We start from the raw sequence: 17,298 nt of genomic DNA, 5'->3' as shown, positions 1-17,298 counted from the left end.
ATTTTGCTTTCCATTGATGCCGCTTGCAGTCTGGTGCCTGTTCATTAGGGGACTTCACATTACAGAGATGTGGGTTTCCATCACACACACACACAGACCCAGAGCTAATGGGCATGTACAGTAGATGGCGGCGTGTGATGTCTCCAATGGGAAAAATTATTCGCTGTGTTGTTTTGTTAACGGACGACTGGTTCCAGTGGTTGAGGAACAAATGAAGAGTTTGATTCTCATGCCGAAATGTCTTTTCAGCCTGAGGAAACTATTGGCAAATATGCCAGCAGTGCAGGACAATTACATGATCTTTGTACATGTAAAAAAAAAACTGCTGTTAGTGCAAGGTTTAATTTTATAGTTGAAGATATAGACACAATGACATATTTACTGCTTATCAAGCCTTTTTTAGACAAAGGTAAACAGACAAAGACTACAGATTAGCTTATTTTAGCTTACTTGTACTAGAATTAAAACGGCTATGAACTTTATGAAATGGTTTTAAATTTATATTAAATGGGGTTAGCTGAATTTGAGGCAGTTTTGACCCACTTAAGTTGGACTTAAGTACATCTTTATATCTAATTTCATAATTACTTCTGTTGTCTTTGACAATATGGTTAATGACAAGCATTTATGGTAATCTAAAATATACAATAATGTAAGCTTGTCTGACATGTATTTAATATATATTTGTAATTACACACTTGTAATGATGAAGTTGAAATTTAGTATATTTAAAACATATTAACTTTAAATGTAACATTTAGTAACACAAACACACTTTAGTTAAAATTATAATTATACAAATTTTTACAGGCGCTTTTATATGTTAGCCAACACATCAAGATAAGTGTACTTTTTAAATCATGACAAATAATTATTTCAAATATATTTTAAATGTATTTGTAAGTGTTAATAAACAGTCATGAAATTCTGCGAAACCCAATAAGTAGCTCAAACCATTTGAGGAAACAATTGCCTTTTAAGTTTAAAATCTTTTATGAGTACTGTGAGCATAAATCCACTTAATACTGTGTAGCTGAAAATTAAAGGTAACTTTTTTTTTTGTTCAAAATTAACAAAAATTAAGTCAATACATCATCACTCCTTCCAAAACATGTTTTGTGATCCACTATGGTGAGCCTGTTGTGAATTTGCTTACATACGTCACTCACCCGTGCATGTCGTCATATCCATAAATAGAGAAAAGTTGATCTGCTACTACTGTACTGACGCATGTATGGAGTGGGACAAGCAAGAAAGGTTGACATGGAGGACGCTAAATCTCCAACCTATGAGGAATCACCAGTTTGAAATAAACGCCGAACAGAGGAGAGTCTGCTGGCAAAAAGAAAACGCGAAAGAGCTCGTATTTAAATGACAACATTGGTTTGGATTTTCGGAGATGGCCAGAACTGAGGGATTTGAAATGTTGTAAAAGCGACACGGAGATTGTGTTTTTATTACTCAACAGGTGAGTAAGATATTTTATTGAACAGATACATTTCCATATGAAGCTCTCAAGAGTTTATTGTAAAGCATGATCTGTTGTGAAGGATCACATGCTTCCACAGTCACACAGAGCTGAAGAACAACCAAAACAATGGGGGTTTTTTTCCGCAAAAGTCATGCAGTTTTGTTTTGTTTTTATTTTTTAACCTCCAGAGAGCCAAAAGGCACATAATGTAACTTTAATTAAATTTTTTATTTAACTCAAATCTTTTAATCTGTTAACTGCTAGTTAGCATTAGCACAGGCACACCTAGGCCTACATGTATTAGCGTAATTAACCAAGATACAATCCCTGTGCTGAAGTGTGCACAGCCATTGCTTTTTAAAGGATTAGTTCACTTCAGAATTAAAATTTCCTGATAATTTACTCACCCCCATGTCATCCAAGATGTTTATGTCTTTCTTTCTTCAGTCGAAAAGAAAGTAAGGTTTTTGAGGAAAATATTCCAGGATTTTTTTTTTCCATATAGTGGACTTCAGCAGGGTACAAAGGGTTGCAGGTCCAAATTGCAGTTTCAAAGGGCTCTACACGACCCCAGCCAAGGAATAAGGGTCTTATCTAGCAAAACAATTAGTAATTTCCTAAAATAAATAAATAAAAATTATATACTTTTTAACCACAAATGCTCGTCTTGCACTAGCTCTGCGATACGCCACGCATTATGTAATCATGTTGGCAAGGTCATGTGTGACATAGGTGGAAGTACCGAGGAAGTGTTTACAAAGCGAGCGTGCAAAGACTAAAGGGGCTTCTCAAACGGAAGGCTGCATCCTGAGGCTGTGTCCTTAGTCCAGACCTTCAGAGGCTTCTAGACTAGAGTCCCCTTCAGCATTAAAAGCTCAAATGAGACAGTCTACCAAGTGCACATGGCTACATCATAAATATTTCCGCCCCTGCGGTCACGTCACGAAACTTTGTATTACAACTCTTTATATTAACTGTTTTTTTATTAATGCAGTGCAGTGAATGACAGCCGTCTGAGGTCTCCCAGTGGCTTACATTATTAGCAGTTTAGTGTTAAATGATGAATTTACAGCAAAACAAAACATAACATCTATATAATTTATAATGGACGAAAACATTATTTTTGTCTTACATTTAATAATAAATGTACAGACTAATTTTCTGTCAGTTTATTTTCTTGAATTTAAATTGTGGGTCATTTAAGGCCACGAAGGATACATCCAATGCGTCCTTCAAAACAGGCCGAAAGAAGGATGCGAAACGAAGGCTGCCTTCTAAGGATCCTTCCGATTGAGATGGCCTTCAGCGTTTGATGACATGGCAGCCTAGATATGCAGCCATCGTAGGATGCAGCCTAGATATGCAGCCATCGTAGGATGCAGCCTAGATATGCAGCCATTGTAGGATGCAGCCTTCCGTTTGAGAAGTACCATAAGTCAATCTGCCTTTACAAAAAAAAAAGGTAAAACAACGATGTCAGATCATGTTAAAGTTGGAGGAGAAAATGAGATGGAGTTTTTTGCCCTACCGTGGTTCACACGTGGCCTTTCCAACGTGATTACATAATGCGTGGTGCATCGCAGAGCCTGCAAGACGGGCATTTGTGGTTAAAAAGTATATCATGTTTAGAAAATGACAAATCATTTTGCTAGATAAGACCCTTATTCCAAGGCTGGGATCATGTTGAGCCATTTGCAGCTGCATTGAAACTGCAATTTGGACCTTCAACCCATTGTACCCGATTAAAAAATCCTGCAATGTTTTCCTCATAAAACTTAATTTCTTTTCAACTGAAAAAAGAAAGACATAAACATCTTGGATGACATGGGGTTGATTAAATTATCAGGAAATTTTAATTCTGAAGTGAACCAATCCTTTAAATAAATCAACATATAGGCTTATCTTCTTTGGCCAATCCTCGATCTAACAACAGGCTCTACTCTTCACCACAGTGGGAACCCCCCAAAACCTGGCAGAAACAAAATTCCAACATAACAGGACATTAAACACTAACAGATGACCCCTATATTAATCTTGAGCAGAAGCACATAAAATAACACTATATTTTTACATTTACTTTTCTTTAACAGTCATAAACAAAGCATTCTAGGGAGCTAGAAATCTGATGTAACACATTCCATTTGAGTTATGCTTCATATAATCAGTTATTGAGTTCACATAACTTTTTTTCTATTAAGTATGCTGCAATTAAATTTAAGTAATATTTGAGTAAAATGAACTAATTTCATTTTAGTAATTTTCAGTGTTCATTAGGGGTGTGACAAGATCTTGTGTCACGAGTTCTCGCGAGACTAAAGATATTGCCATGATAGAGTGTTAGGATGATTAGGAAAGAATATGCCACCGCTACATTTACATTATGTCTCCACTGTCATTTTGCTTTGTATTTAAATAAAAAACATTTAATTCAGTTGGATAACGGTCGCCGCCGCTCCATATTTACAGAGTTACGCGCGATCGTGAAAGTGAAAGTAAACGCGAGGGCGCATTCAAACCATAGATTCAAACCTATGATTCAAACGCGATTTCAACACCCGCATTTTGAAAGCGGCTCCCTGATGCATGCAAATATCTCTCAATATGAAAGCTATTTTAGGCTGGGCAGTGTAGTTGTAACCATCTCTTAGCTCTGTATCAAAGAAACATTTGGTCTTATTTGCACTTTGAATTATTGAGAGAGTGTGATTATGGTTGCACTTATTGTAAAGTGTTACCATAAAAACGAATAACAGTTTTCTCTTAATCTTATTAAGCACAAACAGTAAGGTTTCATTTGTTAACATTAGTTAATGCACTGTGAACTATCATGAACTTACAACAAATGACTAATTTTATTAACTAACATAAACAAAGATTAATAAATACTGTAGCAAATATATTGCTCATTGTTAGTTGATGTTGGTTAATACATTAATGTTAATAAATAAGGCCTGATTGTAAAGTGTTACCATTTTTATTTATACTGTTTTATTTCTATGATCAGTTTGTGGAGAGGAGTTCAGTTAGGAGGTCAAAAGTTGTAGAAGCTCATAAATCATGTACAATAAGGTCTGAAGAGACTGAAATCATACAGAAGAGAAGTCAGTCAGTTGAGTTAGTGGCAAAACCTTTTACAGTACTTGAATATTGTTGTCTTTTACTGCATATGATAATTCATACTCAGAAAGTAGAACTGAAATGACATTCATTACAAGATGATTAGTTAAAAATTTCAAATACACCTGCAGAATATTTTTTCTAGTCATGTATTTCACCATTGAGGATTTCTTAAAAATAATGTGTAAAAATCTTGTCTCGTTTTGTGAACTCAATCTCGAGTCTCGTCTGTCTCGTCACACCTCTAGTGTTCATGATAGTCTATTTAAGTACATTTAAGTTTAAGTACATTTAATTTTATTAATATTATATTATCTGCAAGTTTTTTACAGTTACTTAAATAATACTTTTAAGATTTGAAGTACATTCAATATAATTAAGCGCATTTCTTTTTCACAATTAATTAAATACGTTTATTCACAACTGATATAATAACTGGGAAAGTCTGTCAAATCTTGTGCTGCTCCTGACAGTGTCTATCACCAGCATTAAGAAAGTTTTTTCTTTTACAATATCCCTGAGCATTTCAAGCCAACCTCCACCCGAAACTGAAAACTCTGTCTCCATTGATAAACCTTGATGTTGTTCCAAAAACCTTCTTTCTTCCGCACAACATAAATGGAAATTATTTAATAAATAACCGGTTTGGTGAATGCAGTAAAATGTTCATTTTAAAGGTGCCGTAGAACGTCTTTTCAAAAGATGTAATATAAGTCTAAGGTGTCCCCTGAATGTGTCTGTGAAGTTTCAGCTCAAAATACCCTATAGATTTTTTTTTAATTAATTTTTTTAACTGCCTATTTTGGGGCATCATTAACTATGCACCGATTCAGGCTGTGCGGCCCCTTTAAATCTCTCGCTCCCTGCCCTCCAGAGCTCTCGACTATAAGTGCAGTTATACAGTGCATAAACAAAGTTCACACAGCTAATATAACCCTCAAATGGATCTTTACAAGATGTTCGTCATTCATGCTGCATGCATGCATTGATTCCTGTGAGTATAGTATTTATTTGGATGTTTACATTTGCAAGTGCATTTTGCAAGACTGCAAGTGTTTAAAAATGAAAATAGCGACGGCTCTTGTCTCCGCGAATACAGTAATAAACGATGGTAACTTTAACCACATTTAACAGTACATTAGCAAAATGCTAACGAAACATTTAGAAAGACAATTTACAAATATCACTAAAAATATGTAATCATGGATCATGTCAGTTATTATTGCTCCATCTGCCATTTTTTGCTATTGTCCTTGCTTGCTTACCTAGTCTGATGATTCAGCTGTGCACAGATCCAGACGTTAATACTGGCCGCCCTTGTGTAATGCCTTGAACATGGGCTGGCATATGCAAATATTGGGGTCATACATATTAATGATCCCGACTGTTACGTAACAGTTGGTGTTATGTTGAGATTCGCCTGTTTTCCAGAGGTCTTTTAAACAAATGAGATTTATATAAGAAGGAGGAAGCAATGGAGTTTGAAACTCAGCATATGTCTTTTCCATGTAATGAACTCTTGTTATCCAACTATGCTGAGGTAAATTCAATTTTTGATTCTAGGGCACCTTTAATGTATAATATATGTTATAATATATATTGTGGCCTCCATACTCCTGGTGAAATGGGTGAAATGCCCCAATTAAATTGGTGCATAGAAACACCATAAGAAAAGAAAAGAAAAGTAGCAGAACATTTCTGCCACCTACTGGACTGGAGTGTGAAGAGCTGGATGGCGCACAGGAGAATCTTCTGAAGGAAGAAAGAGTTAAAGGGTCATGAAACCCCAGAACACATTTTTTTGAGCTGTAAACAGATATATATAGGCTGCACATCATTGAATACACTAAAGGTGCTCATTAATTTTATTTAAAAGTTGAAATTAGTTATTTTAGCTTTTTTCAGAGCGATTCTGTCTTCTGGTTTGAAATGCAAAGTCGGAGCAACGTCACAAAATCTAACGTCATCATGTACTGTACTATGCAAGATCCGGAGTGCTGATTGGCTCCAGTATGGGCTGGTCGAACATGCTGACGTCAACAGTTTTGAGTGGTTCTCTGCATTTATTCATGACATAAAGCTCATTCAATCCAATCACTGCGCTGTAGTATGAATAAGATCATAATTGCGGTATTATGCATGAGAAAGTATCACTTCTCTTGCCTCTGTCTCTGTTGTCATTCAGAGACATGGGTCGTAGGTGCTTGTTTCTTCAGTGCTACAACACAAAAATGCGATTTCTTGTGACAAGAGCAGAGGTTTGGGTGCATGTGGGTTGTTTTGTTGTAATCTACCAGCACAAATGGAAAATATGTTCACATAAGATCACATTACAGTGGAGTATTCAAATGTCACAAAAGTACTGTTTATTCATCTCTGCAATCAGACACGCGAGCCGTGTGTATGTTTCCCTCAGCACAGCAGCACATGAGTGTTGTTTGTATTTTGATTATGATGTGATCAAAACTGGAGTTTGAATACGAACACATCAAAAATACAATTGTTATGATACACACACGGAGCGCGCATATGATCGGTTTCAACGCAGAGCTCCGCGATGAGTTTAACAACACTAGCCACGTGGCTCATATTCAGAATAAAGTATCCGTTTTTAAAGTTTTTATAGACATATTTTACATATTCTCCTGCACCAAACATGAACCAGCATGGTGTATGCACACATATTTCATCAAGTCTTCTTCAAATGGAATATATGTGCAAACTGGACACTGATACAGTGGTGTAGCGGCTGAACACGATGACACGATTATTCTAATAGACAAAAGACTGATTTAGATCAAAAATTCTAAGAAAAATGGACAAAAAATAAACTGTCCTTATTCTTTCTGTGTTAAACTACGTGTTGTTTATCATGAGACTGCAGTGCTCTTAAACGTAATCAAAGTATTATTAGCCCTTTTAAATATTCGTTTGCATTTCTCCCTTGTGCTTGGGAGTTTGTTGTCATTTTATCTGTGCTCATATATTAATATTCATTATTCTGTATAATGAGTGTGTTGTATGTCTGTGTTTCATTGGTTGTTCTCTTCCCTCTTTCACCCCTCTACACTCCCACTTTTCCAGAGCTTTACACGCCCATTTTCACAGAGTTTTTAAGCTTTGAGGTGTGAACGACCAGGGTAAAACAGGGGGTGTTTCATGACCCTTTAAGTCATACAAGTTGGAACAACATAAGTGTGACTAAATGATGACTAAATATTCTTTTTTTAGGTGAGTTCCAGAACAGATCATTTCTGCCACTAATTTCTGAAACTTCCAACAAGTTTGAACAAGTCTTTTTAGTTTGTATAAAAATGCGCAGAATATGTGTGAAAAGAGAAATGATCAATGTAAACCTGGTGGGTGCTATATGCAGTAAGAGTGTGTGCATGTCAGTGTATCATAAAGATTTATTACATTGAAACTGCTCATTATCATGTAGACTGGACTTACTCAGTCATGCAGAGAATTAAAATCCCTAATTGTGCTGTCATCCTCTCTTTCTCCTCTCTCTCTTTTTCTCTCCCTCCTTGTATCTGACCCCCTCCAACTCTCATTCTCACCCTCTCTTCCTGTCCATTTCTTCTCTGTGTCTGATCACTTTCTTTAATTTTACCTTCCACATCCATCTCCTCCATCTCTTCTTGGTCTGTTTTCTATTCCTCTCATCTTTCTCTCTTTGCCTCCTTGCTATCTATATAATTCTCTCTATCCGTTGAATGACTTTCATCTTACTTTCCTTCCCTTTCCACCTTCAGTATCTCAGCCATTTTCACTTTTTCATTATCTGTCTGGCCCTATCCCTAATCTTCACTTTTCACTTTTCTCTCTCCATCTGTCCTTTTTGTATACTATCCAGGTCTTTATCTCACTCTAACTTGATGTATTTGTTAGTGGCTGCACTCCTCAGGTTATCGTGGAAGTTGTCAATTTCACAGTTTTTACTGTAAAATTATGTTATTTTAACCTTTATGTTGTTTTATATTGTTTAAAGGTGCCGTAGAACATCTTTTTAAAAGATGTAATATAAGTCTAAGGTGTCCCCTGAATGTGTCTGTTAAGTTTCAGCTCAAAATACCCCATAGATTTTTTTTAATTAATTTTTTTAACTGCCTATTTTGGGGCATCATTAAATATGAGCCGATTTAGGCTGCGGCCCCTTGAAATGCTCAGGCTCCCCGCCCACGGAGCTCGCGCTTGCCTTAAACAGTGTATAAACAAAATTCACACAGCTAATATAACCCTCAAAATGGATCTTTACAAAGTGTTCGTCATGCAACGTCTAATCATGTAAGTATGGTATTTATTTAGATGTTTACATTTGATTCTGAATGAGTTTGATAGTGCTCCGTGGCCAGGGGTTAAATTGGGATTTGTTATGTGGAGGGGCTCTGTGGTTTCAGGCTTTCGAGGGGTGCATGTGTGTGCAAAGACTACAAAATCGTATCATTTGACAAACTAAAATATAACAAGTTGAGAGAGCGCTCTGCTATGAACAATAAAATGCTGATCAAAATCATTCTATAGATGCTGGTAGTGTGAAAGCTACATCTGATGACAATAAAATATTTCTGTAGGCCTGTGCCTTCTCCTTTGTGTCAGTATCAAATATAAGAGTGATGCTACCATTAAAGGACAGAATATAAATACAAAATACAGTGCTCAACATTAAGCCTGGTTTTGTGCTTGTCCTTTGGACAACTAAATTGGTAATTTACTTGTCAGAGTAAAAAAGTAGCTTGTCTGGAAAAAATATATTTATTATTATTCAAATCTTTTATCTTTTATTTCATATTCTTACATTGATAAATTAAAATAGTGAGACAGGGCTGTTATCAAATTAAATAATTTACACTGAAAAAGTACAACTGCGTTCAATAATGTTATGAGATTCTTTAAATATTTTTGAATAAACATAAGAAATGCTGGTGGGAAATTTATACTTTTAAACATGAAATTAAACCGCCAGTAGATGGCGGCAAGTGACCATCTTAATGAGTGAGCCACTGAGTCATTTATTCAAACGATTCACTCTGAATCAAGAATGAAGCAGTTGTTTATGAATGGGCGATTGAATCTTCACTCAACCGATTCGTTCAAAACGCTGAATCATTCAAAACGGCTGAGCGCAGCTGCGAGATGTGCTGATTCTGCTCTGTTTGGAACTATTTTCGCTGCTACAATAGCACAAAAAAACAGGCATATTGCATCTAAAACGTAAGTGATTGATATTAACTACTTGTTTATTGAATTGTTGTATGAAATTAGTGTCAATTTCAATCGAGGTGATATTCAGGAATTCAGCACTTTCGGTCGTGTGATGCTTAACTTTATCATATGTCGTAAATAGCAAGCTAAACCCCATTGAATTTTTATTTCAACATGATAACTGAGTTTCTTTGTGTGAGCAGAGCTCATTTGTTTTGAATTCTCCTCAAGAGGTTACGTGATCCTCAACAGCGCAATATCACCGCCAGTACGTTACATCCACTATCAGTCGCCACTTAAGCTAGATTAATCATTCTCGCGTTTTGGTTGTTATTGACATTTTAATCAAGCTACTTATCTGGTCAGGCAAGTAAAATTCTCTTTCACTTCAAAAAATCCACTTGTCCCGCAGTCCCGGACAAGCGTATGTCGAGCCCTCGTAAGCCTATGTTACCCCCTTTCCACCAGCACGAACCAGGTGCTAGTTCAGAGATAGTGCTAGTGCCAGTTCGGAGTTGGTTCAATTGACGAGCCTTCTAAGAACCAGTTTGCCTTTCCACAGGCTAGAGAGCCACCACAGAGCCAGGTCTTGCGTCACTGTATACGTCTCATATTTCACAGCAAAGCTAGCGCCGCAGCGCCAAACACAAATACACCAGGCTCGTTTGAGATGCATCGGCTTCTCGCAAAGCGATCGGCGCATGACATCAAAGCTCCGCGAGAACGATCCAAAAGTACAAGGAGTCGTATGCTCTACAAGCGGATCCGCGGCACCCGCCGGTCCGCGTTGCTCCGATGCATCTCGAACAAGCCTTCTATCAACAATCGCGGATGTTTCACTGCTGTTGATGCTCATGGCTTTGCGAACCTACATCGGCATCCAAACACGGCTCACCGTAATTTGTATATAGACGGAGATTACGATCGAGCTGCTATTAGCTCGATTAGCTGCTATTTCAAAAATGGCGGTCACACGTTTCTTGTTGGTCACGGTAACCCCGCCCCCAGCCCCTGACGCAAGCGGTTCTTACTTCTAGCCCAGCAATGTTTTGGTGCTACTTACGAACCACTTTTTCTGGTTCGGAGCTGGTGCTTTGTGTGTCGAAAGACAAAGAACTGATTTGAAACTAGGCTCTGGCTCCGAACCAGCACTCAAACTGCCTTGGTGGAAAAGGGGTATGTGCCAGGGCTCAGCCCCGGACGGCCCCGGCCCAATTTAACCCCTGTCCGTGGCTAAAGCTAACATTACACACTGTTGGAGAGATTTATAAAGAATGAAGTTGTGTTTATGAATTATACAGACTGCAAGTGTTTAAAAAATGAAAATAACGACAGTCTTGTCTCTGTGAATCAGAGATGTTCACAAGTCTTTTATCTGGAGTCCGAGTCAAGTCTGAAGTCTTTATCACTGGAGTCCGAGTCAAGTCTGGAGCATAGACTGTGGTCTGGAGTCTTTTGTCACGAGTCCGAGTCGAGTCTCGAGTCATTAAAAAATAAAAAAATAAATAAATTCTCATAATCAAATCCTAGTTTATCCTAGTTGTATTATATAGAGTAAATTATATGATCTTTCTATAAGATGTTTTATTTGAAATTAAGGTCCTATGATGTAAGGGATAATGTACATCCAGTTTGTTGCTTGATAATCCATTACAATGTACAAAACAGTCGTCCAGGCAATGAGTAGTCATTTTCAATACAGTCGCTAAACGGACACAAGAGGGCGCCAGTGAGTCACGGTTTGTTACAGCAGTTTGTTATACAGCTTCGTTGTTATTGACGACAGTCATTATCAAAAAATATCAAACTTCGGAATGTTTAAGAATGTCAATATAAAACACATGCTGACTGTGATACGTTAAAATATGAGCTTTAAGTAATAAATGGATTAACATCTCTTTCTATCTCTCTTATGGACACACATTAAGAAATAGAAAAGCTGCAAATAATACGAAGATTGATAAAAACGTAGTGCTAGGTTTAAAGTCTAGATTTTTTTTGTTCATATTTTAACAGGCTGGCAATTCAAATGAGCCATGCAGCTACACCACTGTATAATAGTTAGTTGTGTGAGTTAATGTGACTAACCTTTGTGGATGCGATGTCTCATAAAATTTGATGTTGTTCCGGTGTCTTTAATTGTTTTTCCACATTCTGTGCGTCTAGCTGATAATAAACCCAAACGAAAGAACATATGGCACGGTGGCTTCCGTCATGTTGCATGGGACTCTTATTATGACATTTCGGAGTTTATGCGCATGGACATACGTAATCAAATTCTATGACAAGAGTCCAATCTACCACGACCCTTTACAGTCTATGACCACGACACGTAAGGAAATATATGTGACGCAGATATTATAAAACCATTTAAACACAACACAAATTCTTTCTTTATAATATCAGTAGTTAAGAGTAAAAGACTTGAGTCGTTTTTAAAATATTCCGAGTCTTTTGTGCCGAGTCAAGTCTGAAGTCATTTCAGGTCGAGTCCGAGTCCGAGTGTGAAGTCTGTTAAAATGCGACTCGAGTCCGAGTCTCTAACTCGAGTGCCCATCTCTACAGTAAGAAACGATGGTAACTTTAACCACATTTAACAGTAACGTTAGCCTACATTAGTAACATGCTAATGAAACATTTAGAAAGACAATTTACAAATATCACTAAAAATATCATGATATCATGGGTCATGTCAGTTATTATTGCTCCATCTGCCATTTTTCGCTGTTGTCCTTGCTTGCTTACCTAGTCTGATGATTCAGCTGTGCAGATCCAGACGTTAATACTGGCTGCCCTTGTGTAATGTCTTGAACATGAGCTGGCATATACAAATATTGGAGTCATACATATTAATGATCCCGACTGTTACTTAACAGTAGGTGTAATGTTGAGATTCGCCTGTTCTTCGGAGGTCTTTTAAACAAATGAGATTTATATAAGAAGGAGGAAACAATGGTGTTTGAGACTTACTGTATGTCATTTCCATGTACTGAACTCTTGTTATTTAACTATGCCAAGATAAATTCAATTTTTAATTCTAGGGCACCTTTAACCTTTTTGAATGTGTTAAAAAGGACTTATTTTTGATTCGCCTCCAATTCTTCAAGTTTCCCTGTCTGTCTCTCTCGCACTCTCTCACACACACACATTTCCTGCTGTCTTCTTGTTAGTAACATTACAGCTTAAACCGACAAGGTTAAAGTCCTAAGACCTCTTTCAGGGCTGTGTGTGTGTGTGTGCCTTTGAGCTACAGAACACTAATACTCACACACACTCTCCACTTGTAAGCAGGAAACAAACACACCAAAACAACAAAAGCCCAGAGGAAATTGAGAAGCATCAAGGAAAAACCCTCTATTCACTGCTGTACAAAATGCTCCCAGTGGCTCTTTCAGCTGGGTGTCTGATCTTTGTGTGTGCGCGGATGTGTGTGTGTGTGTGGTTTATTTAGCAATACTTTGGGGAAATTGTTCTTATATGTTAACTCTATTAGTTAGCTCTATTTGGCAATATTCATAAATATTAAAAAAGGTAAATGTTTTATTTTTGAAATTTCTATTTTAAAAGTAAATGTTTAAAAAAAAAAAAAAAAAAAAAAAAAAAAATATATATATATATATATATATATATATATATATATATAACACAGTGCTGTAAAAAGATTAATTATTTAAGTTTAACGCATTAAAAATATTTAACGCAATTAACACAGCATCCATTTTTTCCATTATCCTTTGGCTAGCGTTACAATATGATCATGCTCTTATTCATGCAAAGGCTTTTAAACCATTCAAGCATAAGACACAAAAGAGAACACAGTGCTGGTGCGGTTCTGTGAATCTCCTGTCTGTGTGACACACACACGACTCATGCACACAGAAAGCCGCTTCAGACAGCGGTAAAAAAAAAAAAACACAAAATTATGCCAAAATACCTGTTTTGTCGAGTATCCTCGCAAGCACAGTTTGAGTTAAATGAAGTTTTAAATGAATGTAAAGAGTTGTAAAGTGAGAAAATGTGTATCAGATCCACGTCATGTGCGGCAGGTCTTAAAGTGACAGCAGCCTAATAAACCATGCTGCTGTCTGTTATTAATGATAATAAAACAACAAAAGAAAAAGAGAAAATCACCTAATTCTCTTGACTGAATAACATTTGTAGCTTTAATAAGGATTAATCTTTATTTAATTTAGAGTTTATGCAGTAAAGACTGTAAAGTGTCTAATAACTTTATTAAATTTCTTATATACCTACCTGAAAATCTTAAATCACTGTTTACAAGGGTACATGGCTCACAAAAAAAACAAAAAAAAAAATCAATACCAGTAGCAGTATTGGTATTGGCCTATATATATATATAATATTGTATTATAAAAATATATAAAAGAAATCATTTAGGTGCTAGGTGGTCCATGGAAAACTTGAGGAAAAAATAGATATTTTTTTTACAATATGTATTTTTTGGACTGTCAACATTCAAGTTTTAGCTTAAAATGTTAATTCATTATTATTTTTTAACTAATTTCCAGAATTTGATCGTTTCGTAGCATGTTTCAAACTACATTCTAAGTTCTGGTAACAATAATGAAATATTTATTACATTTTCAAATAAATTTAAATTTCAAATATTTAAGATTTATACATCTATCAATACAAAAGATACAGTGTCAACTTAATGTGATGATAATAATTTCATTTACTTTCAGTAGAGTATAAATAAACAATATAAACTGATGTAAAGCAAATCAGAATGATCTTGCAATCCCCCTCCTAAAATATAAAACTAGTTACATATTTTCATTGTCAAACGATGCATGAAAATAAATAACTGGGGAATCTTCGCATCAAATAGTTTAAAACCCCTGCTGAAGTAACTGTAACTACGGTACTTTTAAAAGAATTACAGAACTACAGGTAATTTTTACTGTTACATTGTTGTATAGGATATGTTTTTTGTCTGTGCGTGTGTGTGTGTGTGTGTAAATGATTTCAGACCAGCAGTCTAGTGCAGTGTATGAACCACTGCAGAAACCCTGTTATGAAAGTGAGTATAGACTAAAATAATACAGCTCTTTCCTGCATAGCTTACTTGTGTTTGGGATTCTTTCTCTCTCGCGCTGTCACCGTCTCTTACTCTCACTCATTCCCCCCAAAGCACTCTCTCTCTCTGTCTTTCTTCCTCTCTCTGTCTCTAATTGGGTCTAGGATGAGTTTCTTTCGACAGGTCCATTCATCATGGACGAGACCAGAAGGACAAACCCTCTGGGAGAGACGGAGAGAGAGAGAGCAAGGAGGGGGGTCAGACAGCTGGATGAGAGGGTCTTTTGCCTGTCAGCTCACTTCTCTCCTCTTTTTTCCTCCTTTCTTCACTCGTCATGAGTGTCAGTTTTACAGGCATAGGAAAAGACAAGGAAATTGTACAGCTCACTGGAGCATTAGTTAGACGATTAGATCAACATTTGTTTTAACCCTTTAATCCACATACAAATGTTCACATACTTGAACTAAACTTTTACTCTGTTGCGCATTTTAGAAATGAGAATGGAGAAGTAGGTTAAAGAAGAGTGAAAGGTGTGTGTGTGTGTGTGTGCGTGTGTGTGTGCATTTTTGTGATTTATGAGGACACAAATTTCTATAATGACATGGGTATTACACTGGTATTATGACATAAACATGAAATATGAGGACATTTCATGAGTCCTTATATTTAAAATAGCTTTAAAAACATACTAAACAATGTTTTATTAAAAATGTAAAAATGCTGAATGTTTTGTGTGATGGGCAGGTTTAGGAGTAGGGGTAGTGTAGGGGGATAGAATGTACACACAGTATAAAAACCATTACGCCTATGGAATGTCCTCACTTTGATAGCAAAACAAACCTGTGTGTGTGTGTGTGTGTGTTTGTGTGTGTGTGTGTGTGTGTGTGTGTGTGTGTGTGTGTGTGTGATAGCAGGACAATAGTAAGCACTCGATGGTTACTCATTATATGAGTAATGATATCCCATCAGTAAATGACTGATGTTTGAAACAATCTACATTTTCCATGTCATAAAGACACATGGAAACTGTGGAAATGCTTGTTTTATGTCTGCTTTATGCATGCTTTTTGCATCATGTGATTCACTGGAAATGAAAATTGGGCTGATGTCAAAACCCAGCGTTGGCTTGACGTCAATCTCCAATGCTGGACAGACATTGAATTTTGGTTGGAAATGAAGATCAAGTTGACGTCAAAACCTAATGTTGGCTTGATGTATACCTCCAACAATGGACAGATGTTGAATTTTGGTTGGGTGTCAGGGTGATGTTAAAGGTGCCGTAGAATGTCTTTTTAAAAGATGTAATATAAGTCTAAGGTGTCCCCTGAATGTGTCTGTGAAGTTTCAGCTCAAAATACCCCATAGATTTTTTTTAATTAAATTTTTTAACTGCCTATTTTGGGGCATCATTAAATATGAGTTGATTTAGGCTGCGGCCCCTTTAAATGCTCACGCTCCCCGCCCACGGAGCTTGCGCTTGCCTTAAACAGTGCATAAACAAAGTTCACACAGCTAATATAACCCTCAAAATGGATCTTTACAAAGTGTTCGTCATGCAGCATGTCTAATCGCGTAAGTATGGTATTTATTTGGATGTTTACATTTGATTCTGAATGAGTTTGATGGTGCTCCGTGGCTAAAGCTAACATTACACACTGTTGGAGAGATTTATAAAGAATGAAGTTGTGTTTATGAATTATACAGACTGCAAGTCTTTAAAAAATGAAAATAACAACAGTCTTGTCTCAGTGAATACAGTAAGAAACAATGGTAACTTTAGCCACATTTAACAGTACATTAGCAACATGCTAACGAAACATTTAGAAAGACAATTTACAAATATCACTAAAAACATCATGTTATCATGGATCATGTCAGTTATTATCGCTCCATCTGCCATTTTTCGCTATTGTTCTTGCTTGCTTACCTAGTCTGATGATTCAGCTGTGCACACATCCAGACGTTAATACTAGCTAATGCTTGAACATGAGCTGGCATATGCAAATATTGGGGTCATACATATTAATGATCCCGACTGTTACGTAACAGTCGGTGTTATGTTGAGATTCGCCTGTTCTTTTAAACAAATGAGATTTATATAAGAACGAGGAAACAATGGTGTTTGAGACTCACTGTATGTCATTTCCATGTACTGAACTCTTGTTATTCAACTATGCCAAGATAAATTCAATTTTTAATTCTAGGGCACCTTTAAATTAAACATTGGCCTTTTCACAGACTGTGATTATGCATTTTCACAGTTATTAACATTGTAAATCTAGTACTTTTTCATATTTTTATTTATAAAACCATACTTTGTAATATATTTGTAATGTACTGCCTTTTCAGAAAACTAGTTAATGCTGCTACGTGAGTGTTTCTAATATATTGGCTGAGGGAGTGACGGCTTATTTGACTACTTTTTCTGTCTACCGTAATCAAGCTCTCAGTATTTTGCCCC

The 17,298-nt window shown here is 36.4% G+C and overlaps 1 long non-coding RNA gene across 1 annotated transcript in view; it reads left to right on the top strand.

The window, feature by feature from the left end:
- Positions 1–9,583: 9,583 nt before the first annotated feature.
- The window catches only part of LOC125272632, a 30,142-nt gene continuing 22,427 nt past the window's right edge, over positions 9,584–17,298 (top strand). The window contains exon 1 of the long non-coding RNA XR_007185898.1: positions 9,584–9,805. This is a non-coding gene — a long non-coding RNA (uncharacterized LOC125272632). The remainder of the gene's footprint in view (positions 9,806–17,298) is intronic.

The sequence above is a fragment of the Megalobrama amblycephala genome, linkage group LG7 (assembly GCF_018812025.1).
Source record: "Megalobrama amblycephala isolate DHTTF-2021 linkage group LG7, ASM1881202v1, whole genome shotgun sequence".
Taxonomy (NCBI): Eukaryota; Metazoa; Chordata; class Actinopteri; order Cypriniformes; family Xenocyprididae; genus Megalobrama; species Megalobrama amblycephala.
This window is presented reverse-complemented; position numbering and strand designations above follow the sequence as displayed.